This window comes from Drosophila mauritiana, unplaced genomic scaffold (genome assembly GCF_004382145.1).
Source record: "Drosophila mauritiana strain mau12 unplaced genomic scaffold, ASM438214v1 U_178, whole genome shotgun sequence".
In the NCBI taxonomy this organism is placed as follows: Eukaryota; Metazoa; Arthropoda; class Insecta; order Diptera; family Drosophilidae; genus Drosophila; species Drosophila mauritiana.
Genome location: NW_022881309.1, coordinates 5,001 through 19,946, shown reverse-complemented (window position 1 = coordinate 19,946; position 14,946 = coordinate 5,001). Strand labels below are relative to the sequence as shown.

The window sequence follows — 14,946 nt, the reverse complement described above, 5'->3', positions numbered from 1 at the left end:
CAATATCATATGCGTCACTAAATTGATGACGAGGTATTTGGGATAGAATTCTTTAAAGGGATAGGGACAATATCATATGCGTCACTAAATTGATGACGAGGTATTTGGCAACAATTCTTTAAACTTTATATCAAAAATTATATGATAGGGACAATATCATATGCGTCACTAAATGATGACGAGGTGTTTGTTTGGCTACAGGAAAAATCATTTATTTATCGAATCATCAAGCAAAGGATAAGCTTCAGTGGATCGCAGTATGGCAGCTGCTCAACCACTTACAACACCTTGCCTGTTACAAAAGTCGTTTACAATTGATTCTAGGCTTTGTCATTGTATTAAATAATGCTTTATATGTAACTAGCGCGGCATCAGGTGATCGAAGATCCTCCTAATTTACTATGTTACAAATTACATTGGCATCACATCCATTGTCGTTTATAAAATAAATTATAAACTTTAAATGGTTTAGAAGCCATACAATGCAAATTGCCCCTTATTATCATTGCAGTCCAGCACGGATACGACCTTAGAGGCGTTCAGGCATAATCCAACGGACGTAGCGTCATACCACTGTTCGCTCGAACAAGTATTGTGCCATTGGTCCGTACCTGCGGTTCCTCTCGTACTACGCAGGAATGCTGTCGCAACAACGTTTTGTCATTAGTAGGGTAAAACTAACCTGTCTCACGACGGTCTAAACCAGCTCACGTTCCCTTGCATGGGTGAACAATCCAACGCTTGGTGAATTTTGCTTCACAATGATAGGAAGAGCCGACATCGAAGGATCAAAAAGCGACGTCGCTATGAACGCTTGGCCGCCACAAGCCAGTTATCCCTATATGGTAACTTTTCTGACACCTCTTGTTAAAAACTCTTTAACCAAAAGGATCGATAGGCCGAGCTTTTGCTGTCCCTGTGTGTACTGAACACCGAGATCAAGTCAGCATTTGCCCTTTTGCTCTATGTGGTTTCTGTCCGCACTGAGCTGGCCTTGGGACACCTCCGTTATTATTTGAGAGATGTACCGCCCCAGTCAAACTCCCTACCTGGCAATGTCCTTGAATTGGATCATACCTGAGTAATTGAGTTATACCAAATTTTCAAATCAAAAATACATAAATGCATCGTTTTATTAAAGAATTTGTTTGCGATTATATAACAAACTCGTGATACTTTGATCAAGAAGCTTGCATCAAAACCCAATACCATAAGATATAATAAATATATCCGTATAATGGCTAGGAAATGATACACGTTCCATTTAATCAAGTAAGTAAGGAAACAATAAGAGTAGTGGTATTTCATTGACGATACCAAACCGAGGTCTAATATCTCCCACTTATTCTACACCTCTTATGTCTCCTTACACTGCCAGATTAGAGTCAAGCTCAAAAGGGTCTTCTTTCCCCGCTAATTATTCCAAGCCCGTTCCCTTGGCTGTGGTTTCGCTAGATAGTAGATAGGGACAGTAGGAATCTCGTTAATCCATTCATGCGCGTCACTAATTAGATGACGAGGCATTTGGCTACCTTAAGAGAGTCATAGTTACTCCCGCCGTTGACCCGCGCTTACTTGAATTTCTTCACTTTGACATTCAGAGCACTGGGCAGAAATCACATTGTGTCAACACCCGCTAGGGCCATCACAATGCTTTGTTTAATTAGACAGTCGGATTCCCCAAGTCCGTGCCAGTTCTGAATTGATTGTTAATTGATAATCGTCGTTATAATTGATAAGAACTAATTGGTTTAACCCAAATAGTATTCTTAAAAATTTTAGCAAGAAAGTTCCACAATTGGCTACGTAACTAAACTATCCGGGGAACAAGTAACTAACATAAATGCTAGAAACTCTATTTACCCAGAACGAGCACATAAACCATGTTATTGTTTCCCAATCAAGCCCGACTATCTCAATCTTCAGAGCCAATCCTTATCCCGAAGTTACGGATCTAATTTGCCGACTTCCCTTACCTACATTATTCTATCGACTAGAGACTCTTCACCTTGGAGACCAGCTGCGGATATTGGTACGGCCTGTTGAGAAGTTTGCGTGTCCCCACCATAAATTTTCAAGGTCCGAGGAGAAAATATCGACACAACAGTATATGTCATGCTCTTCTAGCCCATCTACCATATCTCTGCGAAAGACTTCCATGGTAGTACGGCTATAAAACAGAAAAGAAAACTCTTCCGATATCTCTCGACGGCTTCTTTATGGTCGTTCCTGTTGCCAGGATGAGCACGAGGCCCATATTTAATAACAAACGGATACTCAACAGGTTACGGAATTGGAACCGTATTCCCTTTCGTTCAAAATTATTCAAGTGTATTATATTCGCTTTGTTTATATAGTTAGGCATTTTTGTTTTACTTGAAAATTTTCGGCTTTCGCCTTGAACTTAGGACCGACTAACTCGTGATCAACCACTGTTCACACGAAACCCTTCTCCACTTCAGTCCTCCAAGGTCTCATTCGATTATTTGCTACTACCACCAAGATCTGTACCAATGGCAGCTCCATGCAGGCTTACGCCAAACACTTCTACGCATACCATTGTACCTTCCTACTCACTAAAGTTTCAAAATTATATCACAAGTAATATAAATCATCTACTTTAGCGGTAATGTATAGGTATACAACTTAAGCGCCATCCATTTAAGGGCTAGTTGCTTCGGCAGGTGAGTTGTTACACACTCCTTAGCGGATTTCGACTTCCATGATCACCGTCCTGCTGTTTTAAGCAACCAACGCCTTTCATGGTATCTGCATGAGTTGTTAATTTGGGCACCGTAACATTACGTTTGGTTCATCCCACAGCGCCAGTTCTGCTTACCAAAAGTGGCCCACTGGGCACATTATATCATAACCTTGAACTTCATATCAAGAAAGTTAAGGTTCTTACCCATTTAAAGTTTGAGAATAGGTTAAGATCGTTTCGACCCTAAGGCCTCTAATCATTCGCTTTACCAGATAAGATTATTTTATATAATATTAAAATGCACCAGCTATCCTGAGGGAAACTTCGGAAGGAACCAGCTACTAGATGGTTCGATTGGTCTTTCGCCCCTATACTCAATTCTGACAATCGATTTGCACGTCAGAACTGTTTCGGTCTTCCATCAGGGTTTCCCCTGACTTCAACCTGATCAAGTATAGTTCACCATCTTTCGGGTCACAGCATATATGCTCAAGGTACGTTCCAGTTAGAGGCATAAATAATATAAATATACATTATACATAACTATATAGAACGCCCCGGGATTGTGTTAATTAGCTATAAATAGCTAAAAAACTAATCCCATTATTAGTCAAGTTAATTACGCTATTAGGTTTACATCCCAATAACTTGCACATATGTTAGACTCCCTTGGTCCGTGTTTCAAGACGGGTCCCGAAGGTATCCTGAATCTTTCGCATTGTTAATCATACAAGAGCATATAATAAACACAAAAATCAATGATAATTATGCCATTATATAATTCCGAAAAATTAACGCTCTGTAATAATATAAATCTATCAGCACTTTATCAAATTAATAACATTTATTCTGTGTTAAAATGCAAGCAATTTAATTGGAATAAACTATAAGTTATATTTTATGATAAATTTGGGATATGCTAATAGATTACAATGTCCTTATATGGAAAAAATGCACATTATTCTTAATAATATTATTTAAATATTACAATTTTAATGATGAATTTTCCATAACGGATATTCAGGTTCATCGGGCTTAACCTCTAAGCAGTTTCACGTACTGTTTAACTCTCTATTCAGAGTTCTTTTCAACTTTCCCTCACGGTACTTGTTTACTATCGGTCTCATGGTTATATTTAGTTTTAGATGGAGTTTACCACCCACTTAGTGCTGCACTATCAAGCAACACGACTCTTTGGAAACATCATCTAGTAATCATTAACGTTATACGGGCCTGGCACCCTCTATGGGTAATGGCCTCATTTAAGAAGGACTTAAATCATTAATTTCTCATACTAGAATATTGACGCTCCATACACTGCATCTCACATTTGCCATATAGACAAAGTGACTTAGTGCTGAACTGTTTTCTTTTCGCTCGCCGCTACTAAGAAAATCCTTGTTAGTTTCTTTTCCTCCCCTAATTAATATGCTTAAATTCAGGGGGTAGTCCCATATGAGTTGAGGTTGTATATATAACTATTTTTTGCCATAAATTCTTTATATATAAATGATAAAACAATCAATTAAATTCGTTATAAATAGTTCCAATAGTTCTTGTAAGCAAAGTTATTTTTTATCCATTTAACGAACCAACGAAGAATAATAACAAAACCAAGATTTTTCTTTTCCGAATCATTAATAAGAGACAATTCTAGATGAAAAATATTTCAATTTTTTATGCTAGACATTTCTCAGTATTATTTGATTGAAAAAGAAAATATTTCTCTTCGTTTTTCACATTCAAATGTGAGATAATGTTTTTCATTTCAATATTATAATAATAATATACCATATGCTTATAAAAAATTTATAAACAACTTAATTAGCATAGTCTTACAACCCTCAACCATATGTAGTCCAAGCAGCACTATAAAATTAATTAAAGTACATAACAGCATGGACTGCGATATGCGTTCAAAATGTCGATGTTCATGTGTCCTGCAGTTCACACGATGACGCACAGTTTGCTGCGTTCTTCATCGACCCATGAGCCGAGTGATCCACCGCTTAGAGTTTTATAATTCATTTTTATATAATATCAATATTGTTTTTATTGAAAGAAATTAAAAATACACCATTTTACTGGCATATATCAATTCCTTCAATAAATTTATTTTATACCTAAAAATAAATGTTGCGATATGTCTTAGTTTCATATAAGCATTATGTATCATAAAAATCTGGTTATGGTTTGCTATTTTGGGTGACACATACTGCAAAATTTATATAAAACATTAACCTGATGGATGACAGGTACAAACATTGTATATTTTAGGTTGTTGCATTAGCCAACGTATGCTCATAACATAGATGAACAATACATATTCGCAACGCGTGTATATTATGGTCCATATACACACACACTTATTTTGAATACCACATTCAAAATTATTTTAATTTTAATTCGACTTCTACTTTCAAATTTTGTTCAGTTTCTTCGATTTCCATTTTCGAGAATTTGTTTTTATAGGAAACGCCATTGTTGTAGTAGGTACTGCCACAAATACGCACAACAACATTAATAATGTTAAAGTCTTTTATGAGGTTGCCAAGCCCCACATATAAAATAAAAGCCATCTTCATTTTATTTTGACTTTAACTTTTGATTCCGTGGAATCATTTTGTAATATTTTTATTTTGGTAAATTGTATTTATTTGTATTATAACAAATGTTTATTAACGATAAAGGATATTATACAATAATGATCCTTCCGCAGGTTCACCTACGGAAACCTTGTTACGACTTTTACTTCCTCTAAATAATCAAGTTCGGTCAACTTTTGCGAAACAACCGTAACACGCAAGGCGTCACAGTGATCACGTCCGGAGACCTCACTAAATAATTCAATCGGTAGTAGCGACGGGCGGTGTGTACAAAGGGCAGGGACGTAATCAATGCGAGTTAATGACTCACACTTACTGGGAATTCCAAGTTCATGTGAACAGTTTCAGTTCACAATCCCAAGCATGAAAGTGGTTCAGCGGTTTACCCGGACCTCTCGGTCTAGGAAATACACGTTGATACTTTCATTGTAGCGCGCGTGCAGCCCAGGACATCTAAGGGCATCACAGACCTGTTATTGCTCAATCTCATTATTGCTAGACGCAATTTGTCCATTTAAGAAGCTAGTGTCCTTATAATGGGACAAACCAACAGGTACGGCTCCACTTACATAAACACATTCAAACACAATAAACATTTTACTGCCACCATGAATGAAGGCTACATAAGCTTCAGCACCATAATCCTGAAGATATCTATTTAATATATTTGAGTCTCGTTCGTTATCGGAATTAACCAGACAAATCACTCCACGAACTAAGAACGGCCATGCACCACCACCCATAGATTCGAGAAAGAGCTATCAATCTGTCTTACACACTTATGTTCGGACCTGGTAAGTTTTCCCGTGTTGAGTCAAATTAAGCCGCAGGCTCCACTCCTGGTGGTGCCCTTCCGTCAATTCCTTTAAGTTTCAGCTTTGCAACCATACTTCCCCCGGAGCCCAAAAGCTTTGGTTTCCCGGGAAGCGACTGAGAGAGCCATAAAAGTAGCTACACCCAATTGCTAGCTGGCATCGTTTATGGTTAGAACTAGGGCGGTATCTGATCGCCTTCGAACCTCTAACTTTCGTTCTTGATTAATGAAAACATCTTTGGCAAATGCTTTCGCTTAAGTTAGTCTTACGACGGTCCAAGAATTTCACCTCTCGCGTCGTAATACTAATGCCCCCAAACTGCTTCTATTAATCATTACCTCTTGATCTGAAAACCAATGAAAGCAGAACAGAGGTCTTATTTCATTATCCCATGCACAGAATATTCAGGCATTTGAAGCCTGCTTTAAGCACTCTAATTTGTTCAAAGTAATAGTACCGGCCCACAATAACACTCGTTTAAGAGCACTAGTGCAGGTTTTTAAATAGGAGGAACATATGAAAAAATACAAGTATTTAATCACATATAAGAACTCCACCGGTAATACGCTTACATACATAAAGGTATAGTACTAACCACAATTGTAAGTTGTACTACCCGTATGAAGCACAAGTTCAACTACGAACGTTTTAACCGCAACAACTTTAATATACGCTATTGGAGCTGGAATTACCGCGGCTGCTGGCACCAGACTTGCCCTCCAATTGGTCCTTGTTAAAGGATTTAAAGTGTACTCATTCCAATTACAGGGCCTCGGATATGAGTCCTGTATTGTTATTTTTCGTCACTACCTCCCCGAGCTGGGAGTGGGTAATTTACGCGCCTGCTGCCTTCCTTAGATGTGGTAGCCGTTCTCAGGCTCCCTCCGGAATCGAACCCTGATTCCCCGTTACCCGTTGCAACCATGGTAGTCCTAGATACTACATCAAAAGTTGATAGGGCAACATTTGAAAGATCTGTCGTCGGTACAAGACCATACGATCTGCATGTTATCTAGAGTTCAACCAATATAACGATCTTGCGATCGCTTGGTTTAGCCTAATAAAAGCACATGTCCCATAAGGTTCATGTTTTTAATTGCATGTATTAGCTCTAGAATACCACAGTTATCCAAGTAACTGTTAACGATCTAAGGAACCATAAACTGATATAATGAGCCTTTTGCGGTTTCACTTTTAATTCGTGTGTACTTAGACATCATGGCTTAATCTTTGAGACAAGCATATAACTACTGGCAGGATCAACCAGAATAATGTTTTTCCTTCATATTCCATTCATATATTTTGGAATCGAAATAAGCAATTAATAGATAATATAGATATATAGATTTTCACTTTATATAATTCCATGATTTTTATTATATTGAATAAAATTCAATATTCGCCTTGGGTAAAATTTTAAATATATAAGTAAAAAAATCCATTCGATTACGGCCATTTTATATAGCATTCGTAATCCATATTTTCATTTTTAATTTATACTTGTTTACCAATATAACAAGAATTTCATCTAATTATTGTAATATATATATTTCTATAATTTATCTTTTTATACATACATATTTCATTATAAAATATCATTTATTTCCAACATACATAATTATGTATCCACACATGTACAATTTTTGGTTTAACCAATATAAATATTAAGTTAAATCATTTGCATTTTGAAGATAAATTTAAAATTTATCTCTTTTCATATATATCTTGGTATATATAAACATAAAACCAGCGCATATGATAATATTTCACATTTAATATATTTTATATTTCTTTCATAAAGAACCATATTTGTATTATACCGTAACGATATAATAATCCAACTATACGGCAGGTAATAAATTAATATTTGCCTGCCTCCAAAAATTAACGATAATATATGGAAACATTTGTATTCTATATATAATAGAAACTTGACTTTTGTTCAACGATATTATCTATAAAGCGTAATATTCCTATTATCGCGGAGCCAAGTCCCGTGTTCTATAGAACTGAAAAACAAATTTACGGATAATAATAACTTTATTGTATGTAACCAATATAAACATAATCGAAATAAATATTTCGAATAATGCGGGAGGTCGGCAACCACTGCCTACCTATAGTAGTTTTTGAACCCGCTGTCCTCAAAGCGGGTATTTTCAATTCCGTTTGCCACCCAACATACGGGCTATTCTCTTATATATTAAGAGATTATAGGAACATTTCATTTTTTTTCCATTATTCATATATAATATGATTATTTTCCCTTATACATATAATAATTAATCATTTTCATATGTATATTATTTAATTTACTCATATTATTGCCAAAATCATATGAATACATAAGTTTTGAACAATATGAGAGGTCGGCAACCACTGCCTACCTATAGTAGTTTTTGAACCCTCTGTCGTAATTCCGGTCGTTTACACTACTATACCTCTCACTATAATGGCTTTTCTCTATAATACTAAGAGAATGTGGGATATTTTCAGCATTTTTTCCCTTATACATATAAATAATTAATCATTTTCATATGTATATTATTTAATTTACTCATATTTTGCCAAAATCATATGAATACATAAGTTTTGAACAATATGAGAGGTCGGCAACCACTGCCTACCTATAGTAGTTTTTGAACCCTCTGTCGTAATTCCGGTCGTTTACACTACTATACCCTCTCACTATAATGGCTTTTCTCTATAATACTAAGAGAGAATGTGGATATTTTCAGCATTTTTTCCCTTATATAATAATTAATCATTTTCATATGTATATTATTTAATTTACTATTGCCAAAATCATATGATTTTGAACAATATGAGAGGTCGGCAACCACTGCCTACCTATAGTAGTTTTGAACCCTCTGTCGTAATTCCGGTCGTTTACACTACTATACCCTCTCACTAATGGCTTCTCTATAATACTAAGAGAATGTGGGATATTTTCAGAATTTTTTCCCTTATACATATAATAATTAATCATTTTCATATGTATATATTATTTACTCATATTATTGCAAAATCATATGAATACATAAGTTTTGAACAATATGAGAGGTCGGCAACCACTGCCTACCTATAGTAGTTTTTGAACCCTCTGTCGTAATTCCGGTCGTTTACACTACTATACCCTCTCACTATAATGGCTTTTCTCTCTATTATACTAGAGAATGTGGATATTTTCAGCATTTTTTCCCTTATACATATAATAATTAATAATTTTCATATGTATATTATTTAAATTTACTCATATAATTGCCAAAATCATATGAATACATAAGTTTGAACAATATGAGAGGTCGGCAACCACTGCCTACCTATAGTAGTTTTTGAACCCTCTGTCGTAATTCGGTCGTTTACACTACTATACCCTCTCACTATAATGGCTTTTCTCTATAATACTAAGAGAATGTGGGAATATTTCAGCATTTTTTTCCCTATACATATAATAATTAATAATTTTCATATATATTATTTAATTTACTCATATAATTGCCAAATCATATGAATACATAAGTTTTGAACAATATGAGAGGTCGGCAACCACTGCCTACCTATAGTAGTTTTTGAACCCTCTGTCGTAATTCCGGTCGTTTACACTACTATACCCTCTCACTATAATGGCTTTTCTATAATACTAAGAGAATGTTTTATTTTTTTGAATTAATAATTTTCATATGTATATTATTTAATTTACTCATATAATTGCCAAAATCATATAAATACATAAGAACAATATCAGAGGTCAGCAACGGTCTTTCCTCTATAATACTAAGATAATATGGGAATATTTTCAGCTTTTTCCCTTATACAATCATTTTCATATGTATATTATTTAATTTACTCATATTATTGCCAAAATCATAAATACATAAGTTTTGAACAATATCAGAGGTCAGCAACGGTCTTTCCTCTATAATACTAAGATAATGTGGGAATATTTCATCATTTTTTCCTTTATACATTTATACATATAATATTTAATCATTTTATATGTATATTATTTAATTTACTCATATAATTGCCAAAATCATATAAATACATAAGTTTTGAACAATATCAGAGGTCGGCAACGGTCTTTCCTCTATAATACTAAGATAATATGGGAATATTTCAGCATTTTTTCCCTTATACATATAATAATTAATCATTTTCATATGTATATTATTTAATTTACTCGTATAATTGCCAAAATCCTATGAAGACATAAGAGAATACAATATGAGAGGTCGGCGCAACCATAATATAGTAGTTGATGACGAGGTGTTTGGCAACTTGATACAATTCTTTAAAAAGGTGATGACGAGGTGTTTAATCATTAAAGATGATAGAGATGCGTAAATTGATGAGGTATTTGGCAACTTGATAGAATTCTTTAAAGTCTTTATATCAAAAATTATATGATAGGGACAATATCATATGCGTCACTAAATTGATGACGAGGTGTTTGGCAACTTGACACAATTCATTAAAGTCTTTATATTAATTATATGATAGAGACAATATCATATGCGTCACTAAATTGATGACGAGGTATTTGGCAACTTGATATAATTTAAAGTCTTTATATCAAATATATATGATAGGGACAATATCATATGCGTCACTAAAATTGATGACTGGCAACTTGTGATATATCATATGCACGTTGGTTTTTATATCGGGGATTGTAAAGATGATAGGCATATTCACTTTGGCAACTTGAAAGTTTTATATCAAAAATTATATGATAGGGACAATATCATATGCGTCACTAAATTGATGACGAGGTGTTTGGCAACACACAATTCATTAAAGTCTTTTATATTAATTATGATAGGACAATATCATATGCGTCACTAAATTGATGACGATTTGGCAACTTGATATAATTCTTTAAAGTCTTTTATATCAAAAATTATATGATAGGGACAATATCATATGCGTCACTAAATTGATGACGAGGTGTTTGGCAACTTGACACAATTCATTAAAGTCTTTATATTAATTATATGATAGGGACAATATCATATGCGTCACTAAATTTGATGAGGTATTTGGCAACTTGATACAATTCTTTAAAATATATCGGGTGACGAACGAAGTCTTTATATTAATTATATGATAGGGACAATATCATATGTAAATTGATGACTTGGCAACTTGATAAATTCTTTAAAGTCTTTTATTAATTATATGATAGGACAATATCATATGCGTCACTGATGACGTTTTGCGATATGCGTCTTTTGCAACAATTCTTTAAAGAATTATACGATTATGCGTCACTAAATTGATGACCGCAACTTGATATAATTCTTTAAAGTCTTTATATCAAAAATTATATGATAGGGACAATATCATATGCGTCACTAAATTGATGACTGTTTGGCTACAGGAAAAATCATTTATTTATCGAATCATCAAGCAAAGGATAAGCTTCAGTGGATCGCAGTATGGCATCAACCACTTACAACACCTTGCCTGTTACAAAAGTCGTTTACAATTGATTCTAGGCTTTGTCATTGTATTAAATAATGCTTTTATATGTAACTAGCGCGGCATCAGGTGATCGAAGATCCTCCTAATTTACTATGTTACAAATTACATTGGCATCACATCCATTGTCGTTTATAAAATAAATTATAAACTTTAAATGGTTTAGAAGCCATACAATGCAAATTGCCTTATTTTATCATTGCAGTCCAGCACGGATACGACCTTAGAGGCGTTCAGGCATAATCCAACGGACGTAGCGTCATACCACTGTTCGCTCGAACAAGTATTGTGCCATTGGTCCGTACCTGCGGTTCCTCTCTACTACGCAGGAAATGCTGTCGCAACAACGTTTTGTCATTAGTAGGGTAAAACTAACCTGTCTCACGACGGTCTAAACCCAGCTCACGTTCCCTTGCATGGTGAACAATCCAACGCTTGGTGAATTTTGCTTCACAATGATAGGAAGAGCCGACATCGAAGGATCAAAAAGCGACGTCGCTATGAACGCTTGGCCGCCACAAGCCAGTTATCCCTATGGTAACTTTTCTGACACCTCTTGTTAAAAACTCTTTAAACCAAAAGGATCGATAGGCCGAGCTTTTGCTGTCCCTGTGTGTACTGAACACCGAGATCAAGTCAGCATTTGCCCTTTTGCTCTATGTGTGGTTTCTGTCCGCACTGAGCTGGCCTTGGGACACCTCCGTTATTATTTGAGAGATGTACCGCCCCAGTCAAACTCCCTACCTGGCAATGTCCTTGAATTGGATCATACCGACCAAATTTTCAAATCAAAAATACATAAATGCATCGTTTTATTAAAGAATTTGTTTGCGATTATATAACAAACTCGTGATACTTTGATCAAGAAGCTTGCATCAAAACCCAATACCATAAGATATAATAAATATATCCGTATAATGGCTAGGAAATCCATTTAATCAAGTAAGTAATCCCATTTTGTGACTGCCGGAGGAAAAATCTTATAGACGCTGTCCCCAGTTCCCTTTAGTCATTCCGGTCTTCATCGCCTTTTGGCTATTAGTGCGAAGAGGGTTTCCCCCGTGCGCGTCACTAATTAGATGACGAGGCATTTGGCTACCTTAAGAGAGTCATAGTTACTCCCGCCGTTGACCCGCGCTTACTTGAATTTCTTCACTTTGACATTCAGAGCACTGGGCAGAAATCACATTGTGTCAACACCCGCTAGGGCCATCACAATGCTTTGTTTTAATTAGACAGTCGGATTCCCCAAGTCCGTGCCAGTTCTGAATTGATTGTTAATTGATAATCGTTATAATTGATAAGTAATTGGTTTAACCCAAATAGTATTCTTAAAAATTTTAGCAAGAAAGTTCCACAATTGGCTACGTAACTAAACTATCCGGGGAACAAGTAACTAACATAAATGCTAGAAACTCTATTTACCCAGAACGAGCACATAAACCATGTTATTGTTTCCCAATCAAGCCCGACTATCTCAATCTTCAGAGCCAATCCTTATCCCGAAGTTACGGATCTAATTTGCCGACTTCCCTTACCTACATTATTCTATCGACTAGAGACTCTTCACCTTGGAGACCAGCTGGATATTGTACGGCCTGTTGAGAAGTTGCGTGTCCCCACCATAAATTTTCAAGGTCGAGGAGAAAATATCGACACAACAGTATATGTCATGCTCTTCTAGCCCATCTACCATATCTCTCTGCGAAAGACTTCCATGGTAGTACGGCTATAAAACAGAAAAGAAAACTCTTCCGATATCTCTCGACGGCTTCTTTATGGTCGTTCCTGTTGCAGGATGAGCACGAGGCCCATATTTAATAACAAACGGATACTCAACAGGTTACGGAATTGGAACCGTTCCCTTTTTTCAAAATTATTCAAGTGTATTATATTCGCTTTTTATATAGTTAGGCATTTTTGTTTTCTTGAAAATTTTCGGCTTTCGCCTTGAACTTACCGACTAACTCGTGATCAACCACTGTTCACACGAAACCTTCTCCACTTCAGTCCTCCAAGGTCTCATTCGATTATTTGCTACTACCACCAAGATCTGTACCAATGGCAGCTCCATGCAGGCTTACGCCAAACACTTCTACGCATACCATTGTACCTTCCTACTCACTAAAGTTTCAAAAATTTATATCACAAGTAATATAAATCATCTACTTTAGCGTAATGTATAGGTATACAACTTAAGCGCCATCCATTTTAAGGGCTAGTTGCTTCGGCAGGTGAGTTGTTACACACTCCTTAGCGGATTTCGACTTCCATGATCACCGTCCTGCTGTTTTAAGCAACCAACGCCTTTCATGGTATCTGCATGAGTTGTTAATTTGGGCACCGTAACATTACGTTTGGTTCATCCCACAGCGCCAGTTCTGCTTACCAAAAGTGGCCCACTGGGCACATTATATCATAACCTTGAACTTCATATCAAGAAAGTTAAGGTTCTTACCCATTTAAAGTTTGAGAATAGGTTAAGATCGTTTCGACCCTAAGGCCCTAATCATTCGCTTTACCAGATAAGATTATTTTATATAATATTAAATGCACCAGCTATCCTGAGGGAAACTTCGGAAGGAACCAGCTACTAGATGGTTCGATTGGTCTTTCGCCCCTATACTCAATTCTGACAATCGATTTGCACGTCAGAACTGTTTTCGGTCTTCCATCAGGGTTTCCCCTGACTTCAACCTGATCAAGTATAGTTCACCATCTTTCGGGTCACAGCATATATGCTCAAGGTACGTTCCAGTTAGAGGCATAAATAATATAAATATACATTATACATAACTATATAGAACGCCCCGGGATTGTGTTAATTAGCTATAAATAGCTAAAAAACTAATCCCATTATTAGTCAAGTTAATTACGCTATTAGGTTTACATCCCAATAACTTGCACATATGTTAGACTCCTTGGTCCGTGTTTCAAGACGGGTCCCGAAGGTATCCTGAATCTTCGCATTGTTAATCATACAAGAGCATATAATAAACACAAAAATCAATGATAATTATGCCATTATATAATTCCGAAAAATTAACGCTCTGTAATAATATAAATCTATCAGCACTTTATCAAATTAATAAATTTATTCTGTAAAATGCAAGCAATTTAATTGGAATAAACTATAAGTTATATTTTATGATAAATTTGGGATATGCTAATAGATTACAATGTCCTTATATGGAAAAAATGCACATTATTCTTAATAATATTATTTAAATATTACAATTTTAATGATGAATTTTCCATAACGGATATTCAGGTTCATCGGGCTTAACCTCTAAGCAGTTTCACGTACTGTTTAACTCTCTATTCAGAGTTCTTTTCA

The 14,946-nt window shown here is 35.5% G+C and overlaps 4 non-coding genes across 4 annotated transcripts in view; all 4 read right to left on the bottom strand.

The window, feature by feature from the left end:
* Positions 1-218: 218 nt before the first annotated feature.
* LOC117149231 lies at positions 219-4,173 on the bottom strand. Its single transcript, XR_004460137.1, has one exon. It is a non-coding gene; the product is annotated as a large subunit ribosomal RNA (ribosomal RNA).
* A 369-nt stretch (positions 4,174-4,542) lies between these two features.
* Positions 4,543-4,721, bottom strand: LOC117149230. The gene has a single exon (XR_004460136.1). It is a non-coding gene; the product is annotated as a 5.8S ribosomal RNA (ribosomal RNA).
* Positions 4,722-5,406: 685 nt separating this feature from the next.
* Positions 5,407-7,395, bottom strand: LOC117149234. Its single transcript, XR_004460139.1, has one exon. It is a non-coding gene; the product is annotated as a small subunit ribosomal RNA (ribosomal RNA).
* Positions 7,396-11,525: 4,130 nt separating this feature from the next.
* Positions 11,526-14,946, bottom strand: part of LOC117149232 — a 3,798-nt gene continuing 377 nt past the window's right edge. Inside the window, exon 1 of the ribosomal RNA XR_004460138.1 lies at positions 11,526-14,946. This exon is cut by the window's right edge and continues 377 nt beyond it. This is a non-coding gene — a ribosomal RNA (large subunit ribosomal RNA).